The sequence below is a fragment of the Miscanthus floridulus genome, chromosome 3 (genome assembly GCF_019320115.1).
Source record: "Miscanthus floridulus cultivar M001 chromosome 3, ASM1932011v1, whole genome shotgun sequence".
NCBI lineage: Eukaryota > Viridiplantae > Streptophyta > Magnoliopsida > Poales > Poaceae > Miscanthus > Miscanthus floridulus.
This window is the reverse complement of record NC_089582.1, coordinates 110,530,866-110,554,449: the sequence shown is the minus strand read 5'-3', so window position 1 is coordinate 110,554,449 and position 23,584 is coordinate 110,530,866. Positions and strand designations below refer to the sequence as shown.

At 51.8% G+C, this 23,584-nt stretch overlaps 1 long non-coding RNA gene across 2 annotated transcripts; it reads left to right on the top strand.

The window, feature by feature from the left end:
- Nucleotides 1-225: 225 nt before the first annotated feature.
- LOC136546446 (uncharacterized) lies at nt 226-22,909 on the top strand. 2 transcript variants are annotated; one of them, XR_010781359.1, is made up of 4 exons: nt 226-646; nt 745-851; nt 5,370-5,538; nt 22,367-22,909. It is a non-coding gene; the product is annotated as an uncharacterized lncRNA (long non-coding RNA). The 2 variants fall into 2 exon arrangements; XR_010781360.1 differs by lacking the exon at nt 5,370-5,538 and having other exon boundaries at nt 258-646.
- The last annotated feature ends 675 nt before the right edge of the window (nt 22,910-23,584 follow it).

Below are 23,584 nucleotides of genomic sequence, written 5' to 3'. Positions count from 1 at the left end.
AGTTGGTTACATTCTTTTTATGTTCGACTGATTACTAGTAATTCTTTTAGTGACGACGATCTATCCTTAGGCTTTGTCCGGATACGTATGTATTTATCGCAATTCATATGTGTTAAAGTGGATTAAATGAAATTAAACTGAGTTTCATTCCATTCTACTCCAACCCATGTGAATTAAAGTGAATACACATACATTCAAACAAGGCCTTAATGGTGACGTGTCTGTCTCCCAAAGACATCTCTATCTCTATCTCTACCCCTATAATACACCACTTTAAATTATCCTACAGCCACCAAACAAATTAATTATCTACAGTTACAACCTAAACTACATCCACCCCACAAAACACACAGATAAAAATCACATTAAAAATATACTAACCAAATTAACTCTCACTCGTTCCTCAACCACGTCCGTAGGTCGTGCTCCTTCCCCCAGCGACCGCCCGCGCCTAGCCCCACACGCCCGCTCCCGCGCGGCCTCCATTTCCCCTAACACAGCCGAGAGGAAGCCGACGGCGGCGGCGAGGAGAATCCAATAGGCCGCGAGCAGGCGGCGGCGATGGCATGGCGGGCGAGCCTGTCTCTGAGCGTAAAGGAGATCCGCGTCCTCTTCTGCCAGTCCTCCCCGCTAGCGCCGTTGCCCGGTACAAGCCTCGCTCCTCTCTTCGACTCTTCCCGTCCGATTCGACTCTCTAAACCTGCTGCTTCTGATTTGGTGCGTTGCCGATCTGGTCGCCCGCAGGGAGTTCGTGAAGAAGAACTATGGTGACATCAAGGCCCGCAACCCCTCCCTCCCCTTCCTTGTCCGCGAGTGCTCCGGTGTCCAGCCCCAGCTCTGGGCGCGCTAGGGTACGCGTCCATCCATTTCTTCCTCTTTCTGCTGTTGTGGCTGAAGATCTGATGTTGACTGGTTGGAGCCATTTCTTGGGTGGATTTCATATCTTTGCCTTCCGTGTGGAATGGCTCAGTCTGCACTACTGGACCTTCGAACCGCGGGCGGGCAGCCTGAGCCCCTGCTCAGCTGACCAACCGAGCCCCCGCTCAGTTCTCTTCATTATGCTTACCTATAACTAACATTCAAAATTAACTATATTAGTGATGAATAACAGTCGTACAGAGGGGTGGAGCTTAGATGGGGTCGAAGGTGGCAAGCACTTAAGTTAATCATGTACGTATCTGTGAATTTTGAATTTCAGCACCTAGTGTGGTCCACCGCTTGGTCTTTCATCAAGCTCAGCCTTGCAATATCCATGTACATTCAACATGCTCAAAGTCATACTATGGCTTTTTATTGTGGACGTGGACGCAGCAGAACAATTAAAGAAAAATGAATAAAAAATACTAAGTGTCTGTTTAGTTCTTAAAATTTTGCAAAATTTTTCAAGATTCACCATCACATCGAATCTTTGGACGCATGCATGAAGCATTAAATATAAATAAAAAATAAAACTAATTATACAGTTTAGACGAAATTCACGAGACGAATCTTTTAAGCCTAATTAGACTATGATTTGACACTAATTGTCAAATAACAACGAAAATGCTACAGTACCATTTCCTAAAAAATTTCGCCAACTAAACAAGGCCTTACTCGAGAACAAATACAGAAAGTGAACTTTACCGTTCCTAAATTATGCAAGAATAAATGATTTGCCACCAAATTATTTTAGGTAGTCAACCCCAGATAGCCTTGGGCAAATTTAACCGAGAACCAAACCAAAAGAACCGGAACCAAAAAAATTTGATTCCTTATTTAGTTCCTGATATTGAGGAACCGAAATAACCGAAGAAAATTCGGTTCCTACTCTCCGTTAACCGAATTAACCGAAAGAACCGAATTATATGAATTATACTTCACTTACTTATATTTGGTAGGATTATGTTTGGTTTATGTGTAGTGTTTTATATTTAAACTGCTATATATTTGTGTTACTATATTGCTATTGTTTTCTTATACATTGTTATTATTAAAAATAAATATAGTGTTGCATAAATTTGTCTTAGAACACGTATATTTATTGTTGTCTTGAGGTCTTTTAAAAAAATTCGGTTAGTTCGGTTAGAACCGAAAGCGAACCGAAATAACCGAGAATCAAAATGCTTGGTTCCTAAAAATTTTTTTAACCGATCGTTTCCATTTTCTAGGAACCGAATTTCATCAATAATCGAGGGAACCGAACCGAGAACCGAACGTCCACCCTGACCCAGAGTCCAAAATACTCCCTACGGTTTATCTCAATTTTTGTCTGAAAATTCCTGTGATCTATAGCAAAACGAAGTACATGTTCGTGGGTTCTCATAAACTTATAATTTCTGCTGCACATAACAAAAACATCCAAACTGAAGGAACATAAAGTATATCCACGTCAGATCCGACAGTCCACGAAAGACAAAATCCACATTTTTTTATTGAATAGTTAACGGAGAAAAGTAGTCAAATTTGATCCACACGGATTTTGCCTGAAGATTAATGGTTCGATTTATAGATGAACCTATTCAGCCATCATCTTGTCTGACAAGGCTGAGGATTATGGCGAAGTCCCGAGTTTAGAGTGAAGCCAGGAAAGTGTTTGTGTAGGAGCATGGGCGAAAAGGGCCACAATAAATCCTGTCTCATCCCACACTGATTTTTACGTTTAATCCGTTCGATTTGTATGTGTAGTGATTCTGATCATTCTCTTTTCTGATTTTTTTTAATTTAAAACAGGATGGAAATGATATGCAGATTTTTTTTATAAAAAAATGAAAATAAGACCAAAACAATATGGTTGTTTTGACCTTTTTCCTTTTCCCCCCTTTTTTCATATCTCCTTTACCTGCATGCGATATTTCATCTTGGGAAGTTCAACCGTGAAGTATGGTCAACCACGCCACACCGTGTTAGCCCAGTCTATGGTGAACCTGTAACACCCTCGGTGTTACACCGTAAATCATTTACTAAAACATGTCACGAGCATCATATTTATGTGTTAAAACATGTGATAAAGTATGTAGATCAATTTCTATAACTCGAAACGATCAACTAAAATGCGAAACAAAAGTTGATTCGATAGTTATATTATCACTTAGGGTTTAAAATTAATTTTTATTAAGCAAAAATGCTATAGAATATATATGTGATACTTAAATAAAGTTTGAAGTACAAACCTTATAGATGACAATGAAATATTTGCGGTCGAAAAATAATATTACTAGCTAATATTTCCACCAGCTTAGAATTCGCAAATGGAAATCAAATTCAGCTAAAAACTTAGAAATGTTAAGTCTGTCAATAGTTAGACACTGCTATGTTTAGCAATTTATTGTGAGAGATGGGGTTAAAGAGTGATATAGTGTTATAGCTCAATTTGGTAGTCTCATATGCCATCTTGAGCATGGTGAAGATGGTTTAGGTCCTAAAGCACACCGTTTGGTCGTATTGAACGCTTTAAAATTTATGCGTGTCACTGTCTCGGGTTGGTTGGCGCCGGCCTTCTCACGCCACGCACATGGCCGATCGAGCCGCCTGGGCTTGGCCGAGACCGGCAGCAGCGAGCCGCTGGCCCCGCGCCCTGCTGCTCTGCCTCGCGCTGCCGTCTTGGGTGCCGTCGCGTTCGCACTGCCGATGCTCCTCGCGTCGCGACGCTGCCGCTGCTGTCGCATCGTCGTCGCGTCCACATTGGTCCGCTGCACCTCTGTGCTGTTGCCGCCCCTATGCGTGTCGCCTCTAACACACGCACGTGGGCGAGCCACCGTCACCATGCCATTTATGGCACTACGGCGCGCGGGCCATGCCAGTCGGACACGCGCACACGTGGTCCGTAACACCGGCGCGTGGGCCTCCTGAGCCCACCGCTCGCGTCCCGCCGAGGCGTGGACGAGCTGAGCCCACCTACCGCGTCGTCTCTCTCTGTCCCTCTTTCTCCCTCTGTTTACCGTCGCCGTCGCGTCGCGTCACGGTGAAGCCAGAGAGCGAGCAACTCTTATCAATTCCTCGTGCTCGCGTCTCCGCCTTTACGTCCCGTCTCTAGCCAACCCCACCCCGCCTTGATTACGGCCAGGCCGAGCTCTAATTTTAGAGATTTGCCCGCCACCATGCCGTTAAGGCCCGTCATCACCCGTGTCGTGGCTAGTTTGCACCCCTTCACCCTGCGCCAATCCCTCTGCACCACTAGCTTGCCTTGGCTCCCTCTTCGTCGTGCACACGCTAGTCACAGCTCTAGTGCCGCCTCCTCACTGCTGACACGGTTGTGCCTTTGCGGTCGCCGTTCACCTCACCGTGCACACGTGGCCAGCCTCGCTCGGGTCATCTCCGATCGAGATGGCTTCTCGGTAAGATCACTGGTGAGTTGTCGTGCTCACCCACTATCCCTACTGCCTTGTTGTTGCTGCGGCTCACCAGAACGTCGTCGTCATTACCGTAGGGTGCCCGTCATCGTGGAGAGGTTCGTCTATGGCGTCCCAGCTCGTGCAACCGCTGGCCATCATCTCGCGTCGAACCCTAGGTGAGCGTCGGCCTCGTATATAGGTCAGCGTGGGTCCCGTGTGGCCAGCGCAAGCGCCAGTGCCACCGCTCGCCACACCGGCGCGCGTGGGGGAGGGCAAGGACCTTGCCGTTGTAAACATGAGGAAATTCTGAGGGTTTCGTTGCAAAGTCGTTGTCTATAGAAATAGTAACATGGACTACATGTTGTTTTGCTCATAGTTCAGGGGCGTGTTTGCTAATGTGCCAGCTCACGAGACTTCCACGCGTGGTCCACACCTCGCCAATGGGCCGCCACACGCTCGTGCACGCGCGTTGCACGGCTTGGGCCGCGTTGGGCCGAATTGAGTTTATCTTTTTCCTGGAGAATAGAAATAGCTTTTTCATTTTAATTCTGAGCTAAACTTTAGTAAATCATATAAAATCACGTAGGTATCCAAAAATTATGAAACCAATTTTGTTATGTTTCTAAAATTATGCTCTATTTGTTAATGTATTTAGTTCATATATATACTTGTCGATGCCAGGAGCTATTAAATCATTTGAGAGTGCTTAATATCATTAGGTTAAATATTGTAGGAATTTTTGTGGCAAAATGATGATAGCTTTAGCTTTAAAAATTTTATAGTAGCTTCATGGTATTATTATGTGCTCACTGTAATTTTTATAGCTTTAGAATAGACTTAACATAAGGGTAGTTAAATGATCTTTGTTTCAAATATCCATTAAATTATTAGTAGAAATAGAGATATATCCTTCATTTGTAAAGCTAGGTGTTTGTTAGTTGAACCCAACACTTTACTTGATGAAGATGATAGTTACATTAGTATCTTAGTCATTAGAGCTAGCTTAGTAGTTTACCATGTGTATTCTTATTTTAAGAGTTGATGTTGCTGAAATGCTAGGTGTTGCATCATCATCGCATGCATATAGAGAATGAGTTGACGGAGATCATGACCATTGGAGATCACGAGTTCGAGGAGATGATCAAGGAGTACGAGGGGGAGATCCTCGTGTAGGAGAAGGTCCTAGAACCACCACTGACTGACTGAGCTGACACCGCACCTGCCCAAGGCAAGCCCCGGTGCATAACCCTTATTTTGAATAATCACTGAATATATATATATATGATGTGCATTTACGTTATAGGCTTATTGTTGAAACTGCATGCATATATATTCCTATCTATGAGTCCTACTAGCTTAGGCCGCGTAGCTGCTATGCTTAGTTTTTTTTTGGTAGCATGAGTAACCTATTGTTACTCGCAATAGGTGATTATTAATATTACTCTCATGATAAAATGGTGAAAGGAAATAGAGACCGGGCAGGAATATGGTATGTGTATTGGTGGGTGTAAGAGGTTGTGTCCCACGGCCCACGGGGCATAGCTTGGTTACACTGTTTTCCCTATCCATGTCGCTTAAGGACCAACCATTGCATTGGATCCTAGTCGGATCATAGACTTATTATCCTGAGCATATACTTGTTTATGGGAGTAGAGAAGGCTCGTTGCTCTCTTATCGTGGGTTCCGGCTCCTTCTAGACCGACTGATTAGAGGCAAGGATGGTGGAGGTCTAAGCACCACACTGAGTCTAGAACTCAGGTGTTGGGGCTTGGAGTCCAAGTTTGGACGGGGACCTAGACCCCATGATAGAAGAGTAGTGGGTTGGTCCCGCTTGTGGCTAGGATACAAGCGAGGTGTGTGTTTCGGGGTATCCAGCTGGGCTACATTGATTCGTGAATCGCTGTTGTCGGTGTTTTGAACAAACACCGGCTAGTAAATTTATAATTGATGTGCGTTAGGCCCGGATGGTGCGCTAAAGGACACAAGGTTTATACTGATTCGGGTTGAATGTCTCTACATCCAGTCTGTTGCTGCTCGTGTTATTAGCACTGAAAAAAGGTTCATCGTAGGGGGTACAAACGATCGAGAGAGGGATGGATCCCAAGTCTCTGATGGAATGATTAAAAGGGTTGCCAAAAGCTTAGGTCGCTGCTCAACTGTGTGTGAAGTGTCGTGTGTCAAGAGTCGATCCCCTTAGTGGGGGCCCTGCCCTCCCTTTTATAGACCAAGGGAGAAGCAAGGGTTACAGATGGGAGAAAGGAGAAAAACCAGAGGCCAAGAAGCCCCGCCAAAGGTGTTGAGCCCTCCTTTTTCGCTGAGCCAGCTTTGCTGACATGACCAGACGGTGTCAGGGATTGGCACGTTCGCCGGGTGCTCATGTCCTGGCGACGCCATGCCCTTATCGGATCAGCAAGTGGCCACGTCCCATCCCACCCCTCCGAGCAACGTGTCGAACAAGGGTGTTGACCTGTGGCCCTATGGGGAGCGAGCGGCGCGGTAACAATACGTCCGTCACTGTAGATGGCGTGAGTCTCTTCCAGGATGGTAGTGGTTGTTGTATGCTGGTGTTAGTATCTGTGCCCGAGGGCTGGTGGCGGTGCCTACAACACTATAGGACAAAAGACGACGCCTACAATACTATTCGAGTACTGTTAGGTCGGATAGGGCTTAAAGCGCCCGTCCCATCATATACTGATGGTACCTTCCCGTAGGCGTGCAGGGCATGGTCCTTGGTATGGCGGTTGACTCGAATGTCCTGTCGTACCCTGTGCTTGTCAGCATGAAGTAGCAGGGTGTAGTCATTGGGTGAGGCAGAGCTAGGCCTCAGTCATCGAGCAAGGTGGAGCCCACTCTTGGACATCGGGCGAGGCAGAGTCGGCCCTCAGCCATCGGGCGAGGCGGAGCCTGTCCTTAGACATCGGGCGACGTAGAGCCCGTCCTTGATCTCCGAGCGAGGCGGAGCCATCCCTCGGGGGTCGGGCGAGGTGGAGCCAGCCCTTGGGGGTCAAGCGAGGCAGAGCCTGCCCTTGGGGGTTGGGCGAGGTGGAACCAATCTTTCATCGTTCGGACAAGAAGCGTAGTAGCGTTCTTATCTAACCGGAAGCGTCAATGTTCGATGGTTATTAGTCGCACCTCATTGGGTACCCTAGTATTAGGCCCCCGGCAGTAGCCCCCGAGCCCCCGGGTGATTCGGATAGAATCTCCCGGAGGGTATTTCGATTCGCCTGAGGGTACGCGCGAGCGCACCTGACGGGTGTAGCCCTCGGGTGATTCAGATAGAACCGCCCGGGGGGTAATTTCGGATCCTTCACAGGTAAGGTTGTGTTGCTCAGAGGGTATTTCGATTTGCTAGAGGGTACGCGCGAGCACACCCATCGGGTGTAGCCCCCAAGCCCCTAGGTGATTCAGATAGAATCGTCCAGGGGGGTAATTTCGAACCCTTCGCGGGTAAGGCTACAAGACTCGGTTTTTGTCAACTGGATGTTTTTAAGGGGACCCTAGTACCCCGTTCATGGGGATTTCATCTAGGGTCAGCCTGGCTGGGGCTCGATAGTAGACCGAGGCCCTACTGATGTTCGCATACCTAGGTCTTAGTCGCCCATGGGCCCATCCCTCGTTGGGATGGCCATCGAGACCGTCGGGCCGACCCTTGGGCTTTCTAGGCCCACCTAGGCCGGCGAAGAGATTTTCTGGCCCGTATCCTCACCACGGGGGGAGAGTCCGATCCATTCGGGGAGGCAAACCGTCTGGGGGTGATTTTTGTGGGAAATGATAGGGATCACGGGCACGTATCCCGCGACATGATGTGGTGGCATGTTGTGGCGGGCTCGGAGATCGAGGCAGATGGTTGTGCTTCTCGCATCCGTCGCCCCTATAAAAACCATGGGGTTTGCCCCTAGGGTTCCGTACTCTGCCTCTTTGCCTTCGCATCGCCAACCTCCACCGCCAATCGCCAGAGCCTCCCGCACCAGTACTATCGCCGCCATCGAGCTTGCATCCGCATCGCAGCTACCATCGAGCTCATATCCGCATCATAGCCGCCATTTCAATGGAGCCATGGTGTAGATCCAACATTACCTCTTAGCGCCTGGAGGGCCTCGTCCGCCACGGCCTCCTTCGCCCATTGTTTGCCTTCATGGAGTGGCTACTTCTCGGTGATGAGGACGAGTTGTCGCCGTTCGAGGGGTATGTTGTGTCCTTTGCTCTCTTCCATGAGCGGGGATTCACCGTCCCTACCCATATGTTTCTTCGGGGGCTATTGGATTACTACTAGGTGGAGTTGCAGCATCTTAATCCTAATGGGATCTAGCATATCGTGGCATTCATCGTCCTGTGTGAGGGGTTCCTAGGAATTAGTCCCCACTTTGATTTGTGGCGGCACTTCTTCACCATCAGTCTGTCGAAGAAACGGGTCAGGAAGCAGGAGCTGAGCACGCCGATAGGTTGTGCCAGCATTCATCTGTGCAACACCCAGACGTTCGACTACCCATTGATGCGCTTGTCAAGCTCCAACAAGGGGTGACACTCGCAGTGGTTCTGCATCAAGAATGGCATGACTGCCCCCTTGCTGGTGTACACTGGGCGCCTCCTCGAATAGGCTCCGAGGTCATGGAGGTGGGGTGTCCCGGACAAAGATAAGAAGAGGATCAAGGACCACCTCGCCGCCCTCCAAATTCTGAAGGACAGGGGCGTGAAGGGGTCAGGGATCATCGGTGCCTACCACACGTAGAGGGTAGCGCCGCTGATGAGTTGTGCGCTCCCCCTATACCTGATGGCGCTTGGGGCGTCGCTTGAAGGGACGACGCTCGCTGACGGAGCGCTCCCTCCCACCAAAGTGGCGCAGCGGATCAAGGAGGCGATGGAGCTTTTGAAGGACACCGACGGCGTTGTCCTTGACTTTGTGTATCTGGTGCTGGGACATCCTCCAATGCAGCCGAAACTGGGGTTCATCAATTTCGTAAGTTCTCCTTTCCCGTGTCTTTTTCTTTACTTAAACTTTTGAAACTTTGACGCTGACCTAGGGATTGCAGGACTAGCCGAGGAGTCTTGTCCTCACGGATAGCCTGGCTCTACTGCCAAAGGACCAGATCCTGGTGGCCATGAATCGTATCGTGGCCGCCTAGGACAAAAGGATGAGGGAGCTCTAGAAGAAGGAGTGGCTATGGAAGCAGCAAGCGCGTGATCGAGGAGAGGAGACAGATAGTGACGATGACGACGACGATGATGAGATAGCCACTGGCGTGGATTGGGACATCTAAGAGGATGAAGGTATGCTGACAGTCGCCCATCGACCCATGTAGGGACCCCTCCACTTCCATGCGGAGGGAAGCGAGTCCTTGGGGCCGGTGGGAGCCGGAGAATCTACCGCCCTATCTGAGGTGCCATCGGAGGATCGGTGAATGGGCGGAGACAGGTCACCCACTGCTCCCGTGGTGCTGATGGAGGGGGTGGCTCTGCTACCGTGCCCCACGAGCTAATAGGGGTGAGCGGGTCCGCCGCCACGTCCAAGGCATCGACAAAGAGGGGCGGCTCCATTGCCACGCCCTCCGAGATGAGGGAGACGAGCCCCTTTGCCCGAGAGCAGGGGGCAGGCTCGAAGTGGTCCCGCCTAGACGGCTCAGAGAGGGGGCCTAGGGGTTTGTCCCCAAAATGTTCCCGCCGCCCAAAGGCATCAGAGTAGGCCGCTAACTCTCCCATTTTTCCCCCTTTTTATTTTTCTGTTTCGACCTTATGCCTTTTTCCTCTTGCAGATTCTTTCGACTGGGCCACTCTCTGGGGCTGGCACCCAAGAAAAGCCTTGCCCTTCAGGTGGGATAGACGGTGCAGCTCGACGTCGCCCCTATTTCGGGTAGGAGCGGCGCTGATGCTGTGGCCTCGTTGGCTGACCCGGTGGTGCCCGTGGTGGCGCTTGCGCCCTCGATGGTTGTTGAGCGGGTGACATCTTTCGTGGTGGGTGCGGCACCACCAGCCAGGGGTCCGGTGTCACCGGTGGGGTTGGCCACGACCGCGCCAAGCCAGGAGCAGCCGAACACGGCCATGGTGGTGTCCGAGAGGGCGGCGCAATCTGTGCCTCCAGTGGCCCAAGCGACGGCGCCCGATGCGGGCCGGGTAGAGGAGGACGTGGCCGGGGGGTCCCCAACCCCGATGAGCCAGACATAGTCGGACACAGCTATGGTGGCATCTGAGGGGGCAGCGTAATCTGCGCCACCAATGGCCCAGGCTGCGGTGCCCAAGGCGGGCCAGATGTTGGAGGACATGGCCAGAGGGTCTCCGAGCGTCGTGGCGGTGGTGGAGAGGAGCCATAGGAGGTCACCCTCAGCCCTGTTGTTGGGGGCAGATGCTCCCCTACGTGGGGGGAGCCGCCGCTCTAGTGGATGGCCGCCGAGAACCCAACATCGACTCTTTTCTCGCTTGACGATGCTACCGAGAGCTTGGAGCAGGAAAATCTTGACATCGGGTTCTCGGCTGTGATGAATGCCTTGAACCAGGCTAGTGGTGCCTTGCGTGAAATCATTGTTCCTACTAGCCAGGTATCCGCTTGATCTTCTCCCTTGTTTTCTTCTTTCTTCACGCATTTTTGTGTTTTCATATTTTTGATACCGGTCTTCTTTTCAGTGTATCGTTGCTTGTAGCCAGAATAAGTCCTGGTTCCTCCATGAGCAAAAGGTAGAATGGGACCGCCTTATCAAGGAGGCCCGACTGTTAGGAGATGTGGGCGCGCTGCTTGCTACCACCCAGCAGTGGGAGGCCAAGGCGTGTTGGGATGCGAAGGAGATCCATGGGATGTTTGAGGACTTGTCAGCGAGGGTGAAGCTGGACAAAGAGGCGGCCGCTAGGATTCAAAAGGAGGAGGACAAGCTGCTCTAGAAGGATGTCGTGGCCAGTGAGCTGGCCGTCGAGGTCCTGGCTGAGCTAGAGACAGAGCAGGATCTCAGGCGGAAGGCCGAGGATAGGTCCATGGCCCTGCAATAGAGGGCAGACCAGGACGCCGAGGTGATCGCCCGGTTGCGCTGGGAGCAGGATGAGCTGCACCGAACCGAAGAAAGACTTTGCTCAGAGGGCGGCACGGCCCGTGAAGAGCGCGACTGTGCCATTCGAGAGCATGACGAGGCATGATAGGTGGTCAACTCCCTCCTGGCGAATCTTGGAACCACGGTGAGCCAAAGGTTGGACGCCGAGAGCATCTCGGCAGGGCTGGGCAAGGAGCTCGCCGAAGTACGAGGGATCCTTTAGACCGAGAGTGACAAGCATGACCTTCTGCAAGCCACTATTGGGGTGGTCATCGATGCCCTGAGGGTGGCATAGCTAGAGGGAACCAGCTTACTCGTGGCTCGTGCCGTGGGTATCACGACGTGGGGGGCCAACTCGAGGAGGATGCATTTCACGCCGGGATCACCTAGGCCTTCGCTGTTGCCCATTCTCATTATGATCGGGAGATCAACTTGGAGGTAATGAGCCAAGGCTTCACGCCTATCTATGAAGATGCTGAGCTAGACAAGGTGGAGAAGGCGGTGAATCCCCTTGCACGGAACCTAGCGAACAGGCTAAAAGAATCGGTTCTCCCTCCATGGAAGTAGTTAGTTGAATTAGTTCGATAAACATTTATCCGTAATATGTGAACAAGTGTCGGTTCTTTTGTGTCTAAAAATGGATTTGTGGCTTTGTTTCGCAATTTCGTTTTGTTTGTTCGATCTTACCTTCTTCCCTTTTTGCGATGAGAAAAGATTTACACGATCGACCCTTCTGTTTGTTAAGACTGTAGGGCCTGAGGTGCTTAGGGGAAATTTTGATTGTGCTATTGAGCAAAATTACCATAGCCGTCTGGGTGTGGGCCTTTTGTAGTCTTACCAATCTGTTCCCCCAAACCTTGCTGCCAGTCTTGGTGCGAGGAAGAGGTCTGCTGTAATGACTTTTTTCAAAAAAAGAAAGGAGGTACCCATACCTTTATCACCCGAGTGAGATCTGACCCCTTGTGGTTGCTGGGGTCGGATGTTACTGGAGACCGCAGTGAGGGAAGCAAACTTATGTTTGTATTCGCACGTACCCCTTACTTAGGATTTTGGCGATCGCTGCATGACCGTATGTTTGGTCTCATTGTTGGTCCGGCCTTCCCCGAGCCCCCATGCATGGTGGGGATTCGGTCAAGGGCCGGCTCGTTTTGTGACTGTCGCCCCATCAGTGGTTTTTCACAACTGGAGGGGTTAAGGCGATGTCACTTGCCTCGATGGCTCGAGTGACGTGCTTCGTGAGCTTGCAAACGGGGATGTTTGGGTGGAATCCAATCCCGTCGCTTTGTGACAGAGTCGGCAAAGCCCTCGGGTGGCATTATGTTGCTCCTTGCCCCGCCTTCCAACAAATTCCCCTTCAATGGGGTTTCTATGGGCTCGGCTAGGGGCTGGATTAAACTAGAAGGTTGAGATGACCCTATCCTCCTCAATGTGGGTTGGGCAAAGGCTGCTAAGGCTCATCTGCGTTTTCTCCCCTAGCTCTTGTTCGATGTGGGATAGCCCCGGACCCTTCGTGGGTCAGCCTTCGAACCTCGGTCTCTCGATCTTGGATCGATCGGCTCGAGCCCCCGAGCCCTTTAGGGTCTGATAAGGGTCGGCTGTGTTTTTACGCGTTACCCCATCCTCGGTTTCCACAATCAGAGGGGCTGAGTTAACGACACTTGCCTTGATGGCTCGAGTGTCGCGCTGAATGAGCTCGCTAACGGTTATGTTCATGTGGAATCTAGATCCATCATTTGCTGACAGGGTCGGCATAGCCCTTATGTGACATTCCACTACTTCTTAACCCACCTCTTGGCAGATGCCTGAGCCATTCGTTGGGCTCAGGTGGCCCGTTGGCATCTCCTCGACAAAGATTCTATGGGTTTGGCTCGGGGTTAGAATCGAACGAGAAAGGCCGAGATGTCCCTGTCCGCTTCTGAGCGGGGTCAGGCAAGGCCGCTGGGGCTCATCTCTGTTTTTCCCCCTAACTCTATTTGATGCGAGGCAGCCTCGAGCCCTTTGTGGGGCAGCCTTCGAACCTCGATCGATCGCCGCTCATATTGAATGAGGTGGCTATCGCTTCATGACGCGACACGAAGCATTGAGATGCAGGGATTTGCATATGCAATGCTTGGATGTATGGTTTTAGTGTATCACTTAATTGAAATGAAAGTGGGGGTTTGGCAACATTACCTTGGTGATATGAGCGATGGGAAGCTCCTACCAGACATGTCCATGCGGGGTTTAGGCCTGATGTTTGCGATGAGGTCGGCGTAACCTGCATAAGCATCGCTATTTTTTGTTTCCTGTCTCTAGGCGGCGATCTGAGCCGCTTGATTGATTTAGTCGACCTGGCAGCTTCTCCTCAAAGGAGGTTCTATGGGGGGACCCCTCCAAATCCTTCTTGGGAAGGCGGGAGCCAAGGCTTGCGGTGCGGGGAACTGTGAGTTCGATTTATGCTGGTGAACAAAAAATACCGTAGCCGCCAAGGCGTAGGGTCTGGCGGTTCATCCAGTTATATTCAAAGTTTTATACCCACACACCGCGCTTCTAGTTTTAAATGTAAGGAGGGGTCGGGTGCTAAGGGTGTTTAAACAAATAGACACCCTTGGCAGCCCTCGAGCAATGTTCGTGCCTTTGCTGTTGCTTGGGTCGAAGACTCGGTAAAGAAATTAACACTCAAAGTAAGTAAACAGGGGTGCTTATCTTTCAGCCATCGTTCGTTCGTTGTTTTGCCTAGGCCACCGATCGACCCAGGAGGCCCGTTGGAGAGCATGGTGCTCGACATTGCAGATGATGGCACCTTCGAGGATCCCGCGGAGCGGTAGGACGTTGCCGATGTAGTACTCGTAGTAAAGCTAGGCAAAGACTGTAATTGAATAAGTTTGTGGGGGAGTCCCCGAGTGAACAGTCCTTTGAATTTAAGAGTACATTAGTCCTTTTTGTGATGAAATCACTTTGTAAGTGGTGAATTTGTGCAAAGAATGAACAATGAACAAATTTTCATCTTTTGTTATGGAAAACAGTCTTTTCAGCTTCCTCTTTTTGTAGAAGGGGTTTCGATGCCCTTTGACCCTTCCCATGGCTCAGGTTGTAAAGGCTAGGAGTGTAGGTGAAAAAGTTCTGATCATGCTAGTGAGCAAGGAGGTCATAGCCGCTGGGGCATGGATTTCCCGTAGTCCTACCAGTTGTACTCAAAAATTGTTCCCGAAATCCTAGCCCTTAGGACTTGTTATAGGAAGAGTGAAAAACTTAGAGAATGTTTGCAAAGGTAACACAGGAAGTGTTTGTAAGATAAATGTACTTGTATCATTTGTATCAACCCCCGAGTGAGGTCCGACCCCTCATAATTTGTAGGGGTCGGATGTCACTAAAGATCGGAGATTTGTAAAGACAAAAACTGATAAGAAAAAGTATGCATTTATTTAACGGTAAAAACGATGTAGCTGCTCAATGTTCTAGGCGTTGGTGAAGACCTCACCGTTGATGGTTTTCAACTTGTAGGCGCCTAGGCAGAGTACTTCCGTGATAACGTATGGCCCCTCCCAGGGTGGGGAGAGCTTGTGGCGGTCCTTGTTGCTCTGCACGAGGCAGAGGACAAGGTCCCCGATGTTGAAGGCTCGGTTCCGCACCCGTCGACTGTGGTACCGTCGCAACGCCTACTGGTACTTGGCCAAACGGAGGAGGACGATATTGCGGGCTTCATCTAGTTGGTCCATGGTGTCTTGGTGGGATGCCTTGACTCCCGGTTCATCGTATGCTCTAATTCTTGGCACTCCATAGTCAAGGTCTGTTGGGAGAACGGCTTGGAACCGTAGACCATGAAGAAAGATGTGTAGCCGGTGGCCCGGCTGGGAGTTGTCCTTAGGCTCTAGAGCACCACCGGGAGCTCGGCGACCCAGCACGCGCTGAACTTGTTCAACCGGTTGAAGATTCTAGGCTTGAGGCCCTATAGGAGCATGCCATTTGCGCGCTCGACCTGCCCGTTCGTCCGGGGGTGCGCGACGGCTGCCCAATCGATCCGGATGTGTTGCTCATTGCAGAATCGAATGAATTTCCTACCGGTGAACTACGTGCCATTGTCTATGATGATGGAGTTTGGTACTCCAAAGTGATGTATGATGTTGAGGAAGAACAACACAGCTTGCTCGGATTTGATCGCGGAGATCGGTCAAGCTTCGATCCATTTCGTGAACTTGTCTATGGTGACAAGCAGGTGGGTGAAGCCCCCGGGTGCCTTTTTGAGTGGCCCAACTAGGTCGAGCCCCCAAACCATGAAGGGCCACATGATGGGGATCATCTGGAGTGCCTGGGCTAGGAGGTGAGTCTGCCGAGCGTTGTACTGACACCCTTCATAGGTGCGTATGATTTGCTCGGCGTCGACTATTGCAGTGGGCCAGTAGAAGCCCTATCGGAATGTGTTTCCAACCAAGGTCCTCGGCACGGCATGGTGACTGCAGACCCCATCATGGATGTCACTCAGTAAAAGTCTTCCCTGTTCATTGGGGATGCAGAGCTGTAGGATCCTGGTGTGGCTCCGTCTATAGAGTTCGCCCTCTACAAGAACGAAAGACTTGACGCAACATGCAAGCCGTCGAGCTTCCATCTTGTCCATCGGTAGTGTGTCGCGGAGGAGGTAGTCAAGGTAGGGCGTTCTCTAGTCGTTTGGAGGGTCAGGCTCTACAGCCGGATCCTCTTCAAGCTCCATGACTTCAGGGTCGGACAGAGCAGTTGGCGGGTCAGCCCTTGGGGCCAGATTAGATGGGCCATCCTCGGCCCGTTCCGACCCTTTGTAGCGCACCGAGGGTTTGTGTTGGTCGCTGGTGAAGACGCCCATTGGCATTAGCTCTCAACTAGATGCCGCCTTCGTGAGTGCGTTGGCTGCCTCATTGAGGTGCCTTAGGACATGATTAAGTTTGAGGCCGTTGAACTTGTCCTCTAGCCATCGAACTTCTTGGCAGTATGTAGCCATCTTGGCGTTGTGGCAGCTAGACTCCTTCATGACTTGGTTAACGACTAGCTGAGAGTCACCCCGAATGTCGAGGCATCGAATGCCCAGCTCGATGGTGATGCGTAGGCCGTTGACGAGTGCCTCGTATTTGGCCACATTATTTGATGAGGGAAAATGGAGCCGAACCATGTACATCATGCGGACCCCGAGGGGTGATACAAAGACTAGCCCCACGCCGGCGCCCTTCTTCATCAGTGACCCATCGAAGTACATCATCCAGCACTCTTGATCGATGACCGCCGGTGGCATCTGGACCTCAGTCCACTCCACGATGAAGTCAGCCAGCACCTGGGACTTGATCGCCGTTCGAGGGGCATATGTGATGCCTTGATCCATCAGCTCGAGTGCCCACTTTGCGATTCTTCCCATGGCATCCTGGCTATGGACGACCTCGCCAAGGGGGAATGATGTTACGATAGTCATAGGGTGTGACTCAAAGTAATGGCGTAGCTTCCTCTTGGTGATGAGCACGGCATATAGGAGTTTCTGGATTTGGGAGTAGCGGGTTTTGGAGTCGGATAGTACCTCGCTAATGAAGTACATCGGGCGCTGCACCTTGAGGGCGTGCCCCTCTTCTTCTCGCTCTACCACCAGGGTGGCGCTGACCACTTGTGTGGTGGCCGCTATGTACAGTAGGAGGGATTCTCCGTCGCTTGGAGGAACTAGGACCGGGGGTTTTGTTAGAAGTAGCTTGACCATGTCAAGCGCCTCCTAGGCCTCGGCTGCCCACTCAAAGCGGTCAGCTTTCTTCAGGAGTCGATAAAGGGGGAGTCCTCATTCACCAAGGCGCAAGATGAATCGGCTGAGGGCGGCGAGGCACCCTATGATCCGCTGAACCCCCTTTATGTTCTAGATCGGGCCCATCCTTGTGATGGCTGAGATTTTCTCCGGGTTGGCTTTGATGCCACGCTCGGAGACGATGAAGCCGAGTAGCATGCCCCTCGGGACCCCAAAAACACACTTCTTGGGATTGAGTTTGATGCCATTTACCTAGAGTTTCGCAAAGGTTTGTTCAAGATCGGCGATAAGGTGGCCAGCCCATTTGGACTTAACTACGATGTCGTCGACATAGGCCTCAACGGTCCGCCCGATGAGGTCCCCGAAGCAGTTGATCATACAGCGCTGGTAAGTTGCCCCAGCGTTCTTCAGACCGAATGGCATTGAGATGTAGCAGAATGATCCGAAGGGGGTGATAAAAGACGTTGCGAGCTGGTCGGACTCTCTCATCGTGATTTGGTGGTAGCCGGAGTACGCGTCAAGGAAGTAGAGGGTTTCGCACCCTGAGGTAGAATCGACTATTTGGTCTATGCGTGGTAAAGGAAATGGGTCCTTGGGGCACGCCTTGTTGAGACCCATATAGTCGACATACATCCTCCATTTCCCGCTCTTCTTTCATACAAGAACGGGATTTGCTAACCATTCTAGGTGGTGTACTTCCCTGATGAATCCGGTGGCCAACAGTTTTGCTATCTCTTCACCGATGGCCCTGCGCTTTTCCTTGTCGAAGCGGCACAGATGCTGTTTCACTAGCTTGGAGCCTGGGTGGATTTTCAAGGTATGCTCGGTGACCTCCCCTGGGATGCCCAGCATATCTGATGGTTTCCATACAAAGATGTCTTTGTTGTCACAGAGGAAGTCAACGAGCGTGCTTTCCTATTTGGAGGAGAGCGTGGTACCAATGCGTACCATTTTACCCTTAGAGCTACTAGGGTCTATGAGGACCTCCTTGGAGCCCTTTGATGATTCGAACGACCCGGTTGATTTCTTTACGTCGGGTGCTTCTTCGACGACCTCCTCCTTGAGGGCAGCGAGTTCCCCGGAGGTGACGATTGCTGTGGCGTGGCCGCAGCACTCGACTTCGCACTCGTAGGCCGGCTGGAAGGAGGTGCCGACGGTGATGACCCCGTGTGGGCCCGACATCTTCAGCTTGAGGTATGTGTAGTTGGGGATGGCCATGAACTTTGCGTAGCATGGTCGTCCCAAGATGGCATGGAAGGTTCCGGGGAACCCTACTACCTCGAAGGTGAGGGTCTCAGTCCTATAATTGGACTGATCCCCAAAGGTAACGGGTAGATCGATCTGTCCGAGTGGCATGGCCTACTTTCTGAGGACGACGCTGTGGAAAGGCGCTTGGACTGGGCGAAGGTGTGTTCAGTCGACGCCCATTACGTCGAGCGTCTTTGCATACATGATGTTGAGGTCGTTGCCTCTGTCAATCAGAACTTTGGTGAGGCGCTTTGGGCCAATGATCGGGTCGACGACAAGCGGATACCTTCTCGGGTGTGGGATGGCATCCGGATGGTCAGTCCGATTGAAGGTTATGGCGGACTCCGACCACCGGAGAGAGGTGTGGCCAGTTGGGCCATGTAGACTTGGTGGTGTGCGACCTTCTGACGATGTTTGGAGTCGTAGGCCATTGATCCTCCAAAGATCATGAGGTAGCCGTCCGATGTTGGAAAGTCATCGTCCTTCTCCTCGGCGTCATCGATAGTGGGGGCAGGTTCCTTCCCCTGCTCCCCCTTGTTGGCGCTTTCGGCCAAGAACTTCCGCATGAGGCTGCAGTCCTTGAGCAGGTGTTTTATGGGAAAGGCGTGGTTCGACATGGCCCTTCGAGCATTTTTTCGAAGTGATTCAGAGTGCCCTCCGTAGGCTTCCGACCACCCTTGCGGTCGGCAGGGGCCACAAGCGAGTCATCATGCTGTTGCTTCTTATTCTTTCTTTTGGTAGAACGGTTGGAGGCGCCTTCGCCGGCGCCCTCATCCCACCTCGCCTTGCTGTTGGAATGGTCGAAGATTGCTCCGACCGCCTCTTCTCCTGAGGCATGGCTAGTGGCGATGTCCAGGGGCTCCTTGGTGGTCCACGGGCCCTTACGTCCCAGCTTATGAACTAAAGACTCGCAGGTTGTTCCGGACAGGAAGGCTCCTATCATGTCGGCGTCGGCGATGTTAGGGAGCTCGTTGCACTATCGGGAGAAGCGCCGGATGTACCCGCAAAGGGTTTCGCCAGCCTTTTGGTGATAGTTCTTGAGGTCCCAGGGGTTCCTAGGGTGTTTGTACATGCCCTAGAAGTTCCCCACAAAGACCTCCCTTAGGTCCACCCAACCCTAGATGGCATCGAACGGAAGGTGCTCCAACCACGCTTGTGCCAAATCAGTGAGGAACAGTGGAAGGTTGTGGATAATGAAGTTGTCATTATCCGCACTATCGGCTTGATAGGCAAGCCAATAGTCTTTAAGCCAAAGTCTGGGGTTTGTCTCCCTGGAGTACTTAGGGATGTTGGTAGGTGGTCGATACCATGGTGGGAACGCAGCATTGAGGATGTGCCGGCCGAAGGCCTAAGGGCCTGGTAGGTCGGGGCTCAGGCTCTGGTCCTCGCCGCTGTCGTAGCGTCCGCTGCATCGAGGATCATAGCCACAATGGGTTCCTTCCCTCGGGTCACCATAGGTGCGCCTGCAGGCGTCGATGGTGCTGCACGCGTCGTGGTTGTGGCCGAGACATTGATGTACTGGGATTGCAGCGCGCTGCCTGCCGCCTTACGGCGCTTGGTGGACCGACACGTCCCTGGCGGGGTGCACTGAGGGGGTACATTGGCTAGCATCGGGCTCGTGTCACCGAGACATCAAGCTCTCCGCCTACTATGCTTCCGTACGCTCAAGTAGCATGCGAATCTCACGGTGGACCCGACGATCATTGGGCGTCGTGGTCTTTGGAAGGCCATGAAGTAGGGCCATCATGGCGGCGATGTTCTAGCTTGCATGAGCAAAGCGGGGAAGGGTTTCATCATCGGCGATGATCCTTCAGTTCACGTCGTGGGCCACGGCGCGTGCATGCCCTCCATCTCCACGGCGCCTGATCTCCTTGTCGATCTTTTCGTACTCCCGAACAAGCTGCTGTCCAGCTTTGTCTATTTCCCGCTTTTGGGCTTTTAGCTGCTCCACCCCTACGTGAGGTGGGTCCGCTGCTCCCCCTTCGGCTCCATCGCCGAGGTTGCCTGCCGGGGTGACCTCCTCCTCGAAGGCGCTTTCGACGTGTCCCTCAAAGGTTTCCGCCATGAAGCATTCCTAGGAGGGGTGATGGCTCCCCCTATCGGAGTTAGAACTAGAGTCTGACCCTGGGCCCTCCGTGAGGAAGCCGTGGAGGGATTCTATGACACTTTTGATCATCCCCATGAACTTGTTGTTCGTGGGAAATGGGATCGCGTGCTGGGCCACAAGGTGGCTTACGGTCGCCGTAGCGTTGCGGAGACCAAACGGAAACACCGTCGAGGCATGCCGTGTGGAGCGTTCCGGAGAGAGGGTGATGTAGCGTGGGGCCTCCCTAGACAGCTAGGGTCCAAGGGAGACGCTGGGCTAGCCCTCAAGCCTCCGGTAGCTGAAGTTGACGGAGGGGAGAGACTGGACGGCCGCGTGGGGCAGCGCCTACTCTCCTCCCTATGTGACAATGAAGTCCAGGTCACCAAAACGCACGTGTGCGCCTAGGACCCAGCTAATTGCGTGGTTAGCCATCTGAGGCCTGATTTGGAACGTGCAAAGGCCCCTACCTAGCGCGCCAACTATCGGTGTTTTGAACAAACACTGGCTAGTAAATTTATAATTGATACGCGTTAGGCCTAGATGGTGCGCTAAAAGACACAAGGTTTATACTGGTTCGGGCTTAATATCCCTACGTCCAGTCTGTTGCTGCTCGTGTTATTAGCACCGAAAAAAGGTTCGTAGTAGGGGGTACAAACGATCGTGAGAGGGACGGGTCCCAAGTCTCTGATGGAATGGTCGAAAGGGTTGCCGAAAGCTTAGGTTACTGCTCAGCTGTGTGTGAAGTGTCGTGTGTCAAGAGTCGATCCCCTTAGTGGGGGGCCTTGCCCTCCCTTTTATAGACCAAGGGAGGAGCAGGGGTTACAGATGGAAGAAAGGAGAAAAACCAAAGGCCAAGAAGCCCCGCCGAAGGTGTTGAGCCCTCCTTTTCCGCTGAGCCAGCCTTGCTGACATGGCTAGACGGTGTCAGGGATTGGCACGTTCGTCGGGTGCCCGTGTCCTAGCGACGCCATGCCCTTACCGGATCAGCAAGTGGCCACGTCCCGTCCCGCCCCTCCGGGCGGTGTGTCGGACAAGGGTGTTGACCTATGGTCCTGTGGGGAGCGGGCGGTACAGTAACAATACGCCCGTCACTGTAGATGGCGCGAGTCTCTTCCTGGACCGTAGTAGTTGTCGTATGTCGGTGTTAGTATCCGCGCCCGAGGGCTGGTGGCGGCGCCTACAACACTGTGGGACAAAAGTCGGTGCCTACAACACTATTTGAGTACTGTTAGGTCAGATAGGGCTTAAAGCGCCTGTCCCATCGTATCCTGACGGTACCTTCCCGTAGGCGTGCAGGGCATGGTCCTCGGTATGGCAGTTGACTTTGAATGTCCTGTCGTACCCTGTGCTTGTCAGCATGAAGGAGCAGGGTGCAGTCATTGGGTGAGGCCGAGCCAGCCCTCAGTCGTCGGGCGAGGCGGAGCCCACCCTCGGACGTCGGGCGAGGCGGAGCCGGCCCTCAGCCATCGGGCGAGGTGGAGCCTGTCCTCAGACGTCGGGCGAGGCGGAGCCCGTCCCCGGTCGCCGGGCGAGGTGGAGCCAGCCCTCAGGGATCGGGCGAGGCGGAGCCAGCCTTTGGGGGTCGGGCAAGGCGGAACCAATCTTCCGTCGTTCGGGCAAGAAGCGTAGTAGCGTTCTTGTCTAACCGGAAGCATCAACGTTCGATGGTTATTAGTCTCACCTCATTGGGTACCCCGGTATTAGGTCCCCGACAGCCGTGCAATACGGTATGACTTGTGTATGATCTAGCACCGTATTAAGAACTAGAAGATGAAAGGGAATGAATGGATCTGATTGCTCAACTCTTGTTTGAAAGTAGAACATGTGCTTAAATAGAATGGTTAGCCAATGAACTAATCATGACTGCTAATAAAACACATACCTAAAGCTTATCATATCCTTTAGAGTCGGGAAATTATTCTCAATAGTCGGGTAAGTCTTGCGAGTATATTGTGTACTCAGAGTTTATTTACCCCTGTTGCAGGTGCAGCTTGAGAAGTGACTGTTGTGTGGAGGATTCTTCTGGTGGGCACATACGGATCATTGTATCTTATCGCTAGATGTTTTATTTCAATTCCACTGTTTAAATTCCGCACTCTAAACTTGGTATTGTAATAATGTATTTCTGAGAACTCTTGATGTATGAAATAGACTAAGTATTATAAACTCGTTCTCATTATTGGATCCTGGAGGAAAAACGTGGATTGTTCGAGTTCTTCCTTGGGGTGTGCTCGACGGAACCATCCGATATAGCTTGCTTTCGGGGTGCTTAGTGTCTGGTGGAAGACGAGCACCTTCGAAGATGTGTTATTTCGGACGGTTCTGCCACGGAACCGGTGGTTGGCTTGTTGTATTATGGATTTATAGCCTTGAGATATTTTACAATGGTTAGGAAAATACCTTGGTACCTCTAGGTACTTTTATTTTTTCTATTTTTTAGCTAATTAAGTGAGAAACATTATTTATTAAATATAATTTGTAATATTGAGGGTATTTTTGTAACTGAGGTGTGATTTGTGAACGTGTGATAAATTTGGTGTATTCTCTCTCTTCCACCGTGCATGCTTCTCCTGTTCTCCAATTTTGTCTCCTGTCTGTTCTTTCTCCGTCTTATCCTAGTATGGCTTTGGGGTGGCGTACTAGCGAGTAGCGACGGTGACCGATGGCACGGCACTGGGGTACAGCGGCAGGGATAGCGCGAGCACTCGCATGTAAGTGCGGGCAGCGTGTGGCGTGTGCTAGCGGCAGCAGGCCGGCAGGACCTGTCGACATGCGAGCCCGGCCTGCACGGCGGCGCAGCCAAGGCGAGCAGGCGGAGCGAGGCCGAACTATAGGGTCGGCGCATGGCTACTGCAAAGCGTGCGGCCGGAGGACGAAGGATGCAAAGTGTGTTAGGACCGACGGTGGCCGCCGAGCCTAGATCGCCACTGGCGAGCTCGAGAACTCCGAGATGGAAACACAGCGCACGCGAGAGTTGGAGACAGTTGCTTTACCGCACGACTGCACAGTTTTTGTTGCCGTTTTTCATTCAATATATGCGAATGCATTACACGGGCTTGGAGCCCTCCGTCCCCGCCACGACGCCGGCACTGCACGGTGCGTCCTCATTTTTTGGATCGCCTGTGCGACATGCACGGCGCACGACGTCGTGGCGAGAACTCGTCAAACCAGCGTGCGGTCACAGCGTGTCCTATGCACATCT